This window comes from Poecilia formosa, unplaced genomic scaffold (genome assembly GCF_000485575.1).
Source record: "Poecilia formosa unplaced genomic scaffold, Poecilia_formosa-5.1.2 Scaffold382, whole genome shotgun sequence".
NCBI lineage: Eukaryota > Metazoa > Chordata > Actinopteri > Cyprinodontiformes > Poeciliidae > Poecilia > Poecilia formosa.
This window is the reverse complement of record NW_006800321.1, coordinates 474,117-481,310: the sequence shown is the minus strand read 5'-3', so window position 1 is coordinate 481,310 and position 7,194 is coordinate 474,117. Positions and strand designations below refer to the sequence as shown.

At 39.2% G+C, this 7,194-nt stretch overlaps 1 long non-coding RNA gene across 2 annotated transcripts in view; it reads left to right on the top strand.

Annotated features, from left to right (window-relative positions):
• LOC103154339 (uncharacterized) overlaps positions 1 to 7,194 on the top strand; it is a 48,304-nt gene that overhangs the window by 24,007 nt on the left and 17,103 nt on the right. Inside the window, exon 1 of one of the 2 annotated variants that reach the window (XR_001659170.1) lies at positions 443 to 613. The exons of the other annotated variant lie outside the window; for it this stretch is intronic. This is a non-coding gene — a long non-coding RNA (uncharacterized LOC103154339). Of the gene's footprint in view, positions 1 to 442; positions 614 to 7,194 lie in introns of those variants that run through there. 2 annotated transcript variants of the gene reach the window in all.

Below are 7,194 nucleotides of genomic sequence, written 5' to 3'. Positions count from 1 at the left end.
TAGTTCTAAAACTGCTAAAATTACAAAAATAAAGTATTAAAAAATCTGTGTGTAGAATTTTAATATTTGTAGAAATTGTAATTGTGTGTGTGTACTTCTATTTTGTATTTGTAATTTTTTAATATTTGTGTGTGCCTTTGACCCAGAGTTACGCACAAACTTTCTTTTTATGGTTTACAAATCATGTTTCACAGATACAAATATCCAAGGTTACACACAAAGATGCTTACACGGATTACAAATCCAGCATTACACATGCACAGGTATTTTGAGACTATTTTCACTCCATACTTTCAGCCCTCTGCGTGATCCTGTGGGAATAAGACGATGAATGGATGAATGATTTTTTTGCAGGTATTGTGCACTTTTATTTTGAAGGTGGAGTTATGGCAGTGATGTAAGGCTGTCCTTGTGGAGCACATTGTAGAGAGGGAGGGCAGAGCGCAGGGTCCAAACACTCAGGGCGTCCGCTGCCTGAAAGATGCTCACTGCAGACTAGCTCCATATTATTATTATTATTATTATTAATAATAAACAGGGAGCAGACGCTGAGAATCCAATGAATGGAGTTACTTTTTGCCTTGTTGGGATTCCGCCTCACTCGGACACTGACGTAAGTTTAAAGTCAAGATCCTGATGAAGTGTTTTGTTCCGCTTTGTTTCTAACTTCGCTCTCTGCTGGTACTGAAACCACATGTGCATGTTGCACATTGTGTGCTTTTAGGCTGCTCGACAGAACTCCTGCAGTGAGGTTGCAGTGGACTTGTCTTTCACTGAATGAATGGATCTCTGTTCTGATGACGCAGCTCTGCGTGTTAGATATTCACGTGCGTTACGTAACTTGTTACATTTGCGGACTGGAAATGTTCCAGCATTACCATTTCAACCTCATAATGTTTGTATACTCCTGAGTAAGCGCTGTTATGTTTGCAAATAAAATGATGACTAAGATGGAAAGACAGAAATCAGTGACAAACAGAAGTTACTGGGATGTTTCAGCTTGTTCTTCAGCTGGGGGATCATACTGACTTCAGTGCTGTTGGATCCATGAGGATCCAGAGGAATGCTCCATGGCTTACGGGGGTTGGCTAAACAGACAATAAGAAATGGGTCTGAAATGGAATTCATGCATTCCCAAATGACGGCCCACGCTCGGTGACAGAAAGGATATTGTTGCCTTCATCTGTGTTTCAGCACAGAGGCCCTCATTCAGAGCTGGTAGTAAAACAGATTTTTTTTTTTTTAAATCACAGAATGTCAGTAATAAAATGTTCGTCTTTACAAATGATGGCTCTGAAATCAAGCACCCCTTTCATCACTCCCACTACACAGCTCTATTTTTAACTGGCCTTCACTGATCTTATTCCCAGTTTATTACTGTGAGAATGTGCCATGGCCCAGTTAGTGTCATCTTCATGAGAAAATCAATGACTCTGGGAAGAGAGCTTCTAAACCAGAGAACAGTTAGTGACAGACAGTTCAGGTCCAGAGAAACATCTGGATCTGTAGAGTCTGAGCTACTCTCCTTTAGTGGTGTTTGAGGGAAATCCAACATCACTGAATATAATAACTTCACATAACTTCCACCAAGTTATGGTGAAAGTTAACATTTAGCCACACCTAAAAACAAAATGTATTTATTCTATGTTGCACCAATTTCAAATAATAGATATTAATGCATGCATCATCTTCACAAAACTGAGATTTTGCCTCAAAATCAGACCCTTTATACTACATTTAAAGAGTAGTATAAACCCTTTAAACATTTATACTACCCTTTTATGCACACAGACACTCTATTGTTAAAAACAGATGTTAATATGAAACAGCTGCCACACACTCAAAGCTAAATTGTCTGTGGGCAAAATGAAAGAAGTCCTCTCTCACTGCACTTTTGTTGATTATTGTACAGCTTCAAAAACTAAATGAATTAATGTGGGCATTATGTAATTTTGGTTATTTGGGTGTGAAAACTGCACTATGTTCCTCCCAAATAAAATTCAAATCCTGGTTAACTCAAGTTACTGTCCTTGCATCAGAAATGCAAGGACCAGGGCCGGTCCAAGGCATATATACACACATAATGTTTTCTGTCATTATAATAACAAAAACATACAATTTCATCTTGAAGTGATTTGTTTTTATAATAATATATTTGATAATGTATGTAGAAATCATTATTTTATGGACAAAAAGAAAAAGAAAGTATCCATCTCTTTCATTATATCAAATGTTCTTTATTTAACACTAAATAAAGTCTTGTAAGTACAGGGTGGCCCATGAAAAAGTAGCCCATCTTCCTGCCAGAGTGGCCACTGATATCGCCGGACTTTACAAGGTAAGGTAGTTTTATTTATATAGCACATTTTCAGCAACAAGGCAATTCAAAGTGCTTTACAACTTGTGACTTTTATCTGTGGGGCAATTTGAAGGGAAAAGTGTACGCTAATAACCCGAGAACTTTAGAGCAATTGAAAGACAATATTCGTAATGCAATTCAGAGCATTGGTGCCCCAGAGTTGCGTCACGTATATGACAATATGTTAAGGCGCGCTTAAAACTGCATTGACGCACAAGGGGATCATTTCTAGAACTTTCTGTAAAGAGTGAGTAAAGATTTTGGTATTTCAAGTTCTTTCTTTCTTTAAAGAAGGCCGCCAGTAATACTATAGTAACGCGGGCTACTTTTTCGTGGGCCACCATGTAGAAAGGTGACTGTCAGGTTATAAAAGGAAATAAGATTAGCTACCATAGCTACATGGATGATACACAGCTCTAGGTCACGATGTCACCAGGTGACTCCAAAATTTTCTCCAGCTGAACAGAAACAAAACTGAAGTTATTTTTGGACCTAAAGAGGAGCGAACTAGAATCAATGCACAGCTTCAGTTATCACAACTAGAACCTAGCAATCTGACCTGAACCTTCAGAGCCACATAAAGACAGTCACAAAGTCGGCCTTCTATCACCTGAAGAACATTTCCAGGATCAGAGGACTTATGTCTTAGCGAGACATAAGTCAGCAAGAGAAACTCATCCATGTTTTTATCTTTAGTTGCATTGATTACTGCAACAGCATCTTCACAGGTCTGTCCAACAAATCAGTCAAACAGCTGCAGCTGATACAGAATACTGCTGCTTGCATTCTCACTGTAGCCTGGAAGATAGAGCACATAACATCAGTTTTAAAGTCCTTACACTGGCTCCCTGCAGCTCAAAGAATAGGCTTTAAAATACTGTTGTTAGTTTAGAAATCACTTAACATCTTAGCACCACAATACATTAAAGATCTGCAGTTGTTGTATCAACCGTCCAGACCCCTCGGGTCTTCTGGTTCTGGTCTGCTCTGCATCCCCAGAACCACAAATCTGCAACAAACTTCCAGAAAACTGTAAAACAGCTGAAACACTGACTTCCTTTAAATCTCGACTAAAAACTCACCTGTTTAGAGTTGTATGTGAAACATAGTCAGTTACAAAGTTAACGATGGCACTTGATTTAATGTAACATTTTGATTGTTGATTTTACGTTGCACGGCTGTGTTTTTGTGTTTGTAATAATGTAAAGCACTTTGAAATGCCTTGTTGCTGATATGTGCTATACAAATAAAATTTGATTGATTGATTGTTACTCCTATAGGAGTACCTTGGTCAGGTGCAACCTTGGATGTCAGACTGACTGACAACATCATCAGGATCACATTTTTTCTTTCCTTTTTAGCGTTTCAGGAATACAATATGGAAAAGTTGGTTACCTTCATGTCTGATAGCTTTGCCCTGAGAGTAAAGCTGTCTGGGCAACTTTGCTCTACTAAAATGATGAGCCAAGATATTTTTATTGTTCCATGGCTGATTTAATTCAGATGGCATCTGGCATCAAAGTACAGACTGATGCTTCTTTAATCTACCTAATCTAAGAAACAGAACATTTTCAAATGTTTAAAAGACTTTGCTTCAGAACTATTTTCACTGGTTTGCTTATTAATGTGAGACATCTGATGACATTTTATTTTAATAGAAATGTTGCCCTTCTATGTGATGGAATGCTGGACATCAGTTAGTGTCATTCCCAGATATCTCTCAGGAGAGCAAAAAAGAGAATACAACTGTGATCCTGGAAAGAACAACAACTTGCTCTTTGTATGTTAAAACTGAATAAAAAATGTATGTGGAAAAATTGGTTTTCAATTAAATATTTAAGGAATTACCTGTGATAGAAGTGAGATGCACAGCCTCTATGACCACAGATGACTCCAAAACATTTTTACACTACATTTCCCACAAGCACTCATTCACACATTCACACTATTGAGTTCCACTTTTCTGGTTGCTACGTAAATTTCGCCGCGTTTCTTCTCCTGCATACTTTGTGCTATGTTCACCATCCAACTTTTATACTATTCAGCTTGCTCTCCTAATGCCAGCTGTATGTCTTGGTATTCATGACCTTAATACCTTTCATAATATTCAGCTTTTTATTAATTTTTCATCCCATGGGGGAAACAGCTCCATCCTGTGGCGGAATTGAGAATTACAATATAAAATGTCCGTTGTGTTTCACAGTGGATGTTTTAGTTCCTGCCTATTAGTGGCAATCAATCATCCAATTTCAGAGCTGTCACAGAGGAAACAAGGCAGTGGCCATTTTGAAGTTGGGCAGCTTAACAGCTTTAAAGCGGTTTAACACCTCGGAATAATTTGAGCTTTTGACATTGCTTTTTTTGTACTGCATGTGGCATGTTTTTTGTAGTCACCGTGCTAAATGATGCCTCCAAACAAATGTTGACATCTCAAGAACCATAAAAGGTATGGATTTCATTCACCCACCGTTTTTATCAGAAGAAATAGAGGAACGTTTATGTCCTTTTCAAATTTTAAGTTTTACATGAGTTTTTTTTGTTTGTTTTTTTTGTTTTTTTTTACATTGCATGGAATATATTACTGTAACCCAGCATGCTAGTGGTATCCTAGATGCTATCATTAGTATTTTAGCTAGTTTTAGCTTTTAAGCTAATTTTGGCTTTTACCTGGGTTTTTCACACTACATGGATTATTTCTTACCTTTCTGTAAGTCTTCAGCAGTTGACTTTAAACGCTTTTGCAATTTTCACCAAAACCATTCAGCATTCACACTTGCATTTTCATAGGAAATGCACACTTTCTAGTTCATATTGTTGGAGGTCTTGTAGGTGGAATCACATTGTAACCTACAACATCGCAAATGGCTACTCCTCTCCACTAAGAACTTAGAACAAGTGCTGCTTAGTACTAGTATGATCATGAGCAACATTTCTATGTTCTAGAACACCTTCAACAACAGTGATTTAAGCAGTCACAGATACAAAAGTTACCTAAGGATTGTGTTTTTTCTGTTTTAGTTTCGTTAGTTTTTTCTCTTGTTTTGGTTTGAGTTTTATTTTTGTTGGAGCACCTTCATTTTCCTGGGCATCCACTAGATGTCACCAAACGCTGAGCCCCTGAGAAGCTGCGGGGGTAACCCCGTGGTCACACCTGTAGCTCGTTTGGAGGGCGTGGATTGCGGATAAGCAGCGGCTGAACGACTTCTCATCGCCTGAGTGATGTTAGCTCAACTGAGCTTACCTTAGTTGAGCTAACACCAAGGGAACACTCGTTGTTCCCGTGAGTGCTGTCTGCTTAGAGTGAGCCTGTGATCCGTGCTGTCTGTGAGTTGCCTTCCTCGTGTGTCCTCCCTCAACGCTGCCGGTGTTACCGGTCGGACGCCACTCCCCGTGTGTTCGCCTTTCCCCCCGTCTTCGGTCCGTTTCCAGTGGATTCCCCTTCGGAACGCTTAAGGACCTGTCAGTCCTAGCCCGAACCCAGTCTGGAGAAAAGGAACAACTGGACCAAGTCGGACTCCGGTCGTTCCGCCGTAAACAAACCTGTCCGCTCTCCAACGAAGCTCCATCCTCCAGCGCTCTGCTCACTTACTCACCTTCATATCAAGTAAGAACCAGTTCGATTCACTCCTGGAAAATACTCGCCATCCTCCTAACCATCTGCCTCTCGTTGACAGTAATCCGCTGTCATCCGTTGGATACTGGTCATCCGCTCCAGTATCCATTCCCTCTCCCCTTTTCCCCTGGATTCAATAAACTCATTATTATTGTTCACTACTCTGACTCTTCTGGTTGTGTTCTTGCATGTGGGTTCGAAAATTGAATACCATCATGACAAGGATGTTGCATCCCAAAAAGCTTTATGCTAGAGAAGACTGTCCAGTCACACCTGAAATTGTTACCTGGATGCAGAGTTGTATTTTTTAACAGTTAAACGAACAACAAACGGATTCTCCTGACTGAACTCGCACTAAATTGAAAGATGGAAGCACAGAGGAGGATTAATAAAAGACAAATGCAACAAAAGACTCATTTGTTGTCTTTTGTCAATCTAGGACTAGCCTTCTCTGCTAGCGCTAGAAAATTGGGAAAAAGTGTAAAATGTTTTAAACATTTACTTTTATCTATAATTTTTATTCTACAAACAAGTTGCTTATTGGCATTATTGAGGTTTAACTTTAATTTCTTACTTTACATAGTGCCTTAAACGCATCTGGCGAGCAGCTGCGTCTCAGGATCTGCTGTACAAATTCAGCTACCCCTCTTCCTGAACAATGTCTGGAACAGACCATAGTTGGCATGACTGACAGAATTATCAGCCAATCAAAATTGACATACAATGACGGGGCGTCTCACTGTCCCAGCTGTAAGTAAAGAGCTTCCCATGAATTCCCCATCACTGTAATGAAGTAATGGTAGCCGCATTCGCTTCAACTCTGGTTGACCTAGTTCCAGACTTATAAAAATTGCCTTTTTCAATACACTCTTTAACAGATAAAAATAACTGAAAATGGAAAATCCACACCAAACCTGGATTCACCAACACAGACCTGTAGGAACTTTGCAAAGCAATTTAAAGACTGTATAAGCAACGAGTGCATAACTACCAGCTAGCACTTAGAACAACCTGTGGATTTTTTTTTACAAGTAATTGGTGTTGCGTTTCTATTAGCCTATATTCTCATATAAACTTTACTTAATACTTTTTCTTTTAATTGTTCACATGTGCTATTTGAGCAGTATAGATTGATGTTGAGCTTAACTGGGGAACATAGAAAGCAGGGACGTGCAGAGACCACTAAAGGGGCAGGTGCTCAAAAAAAGGGCATATCTAACCG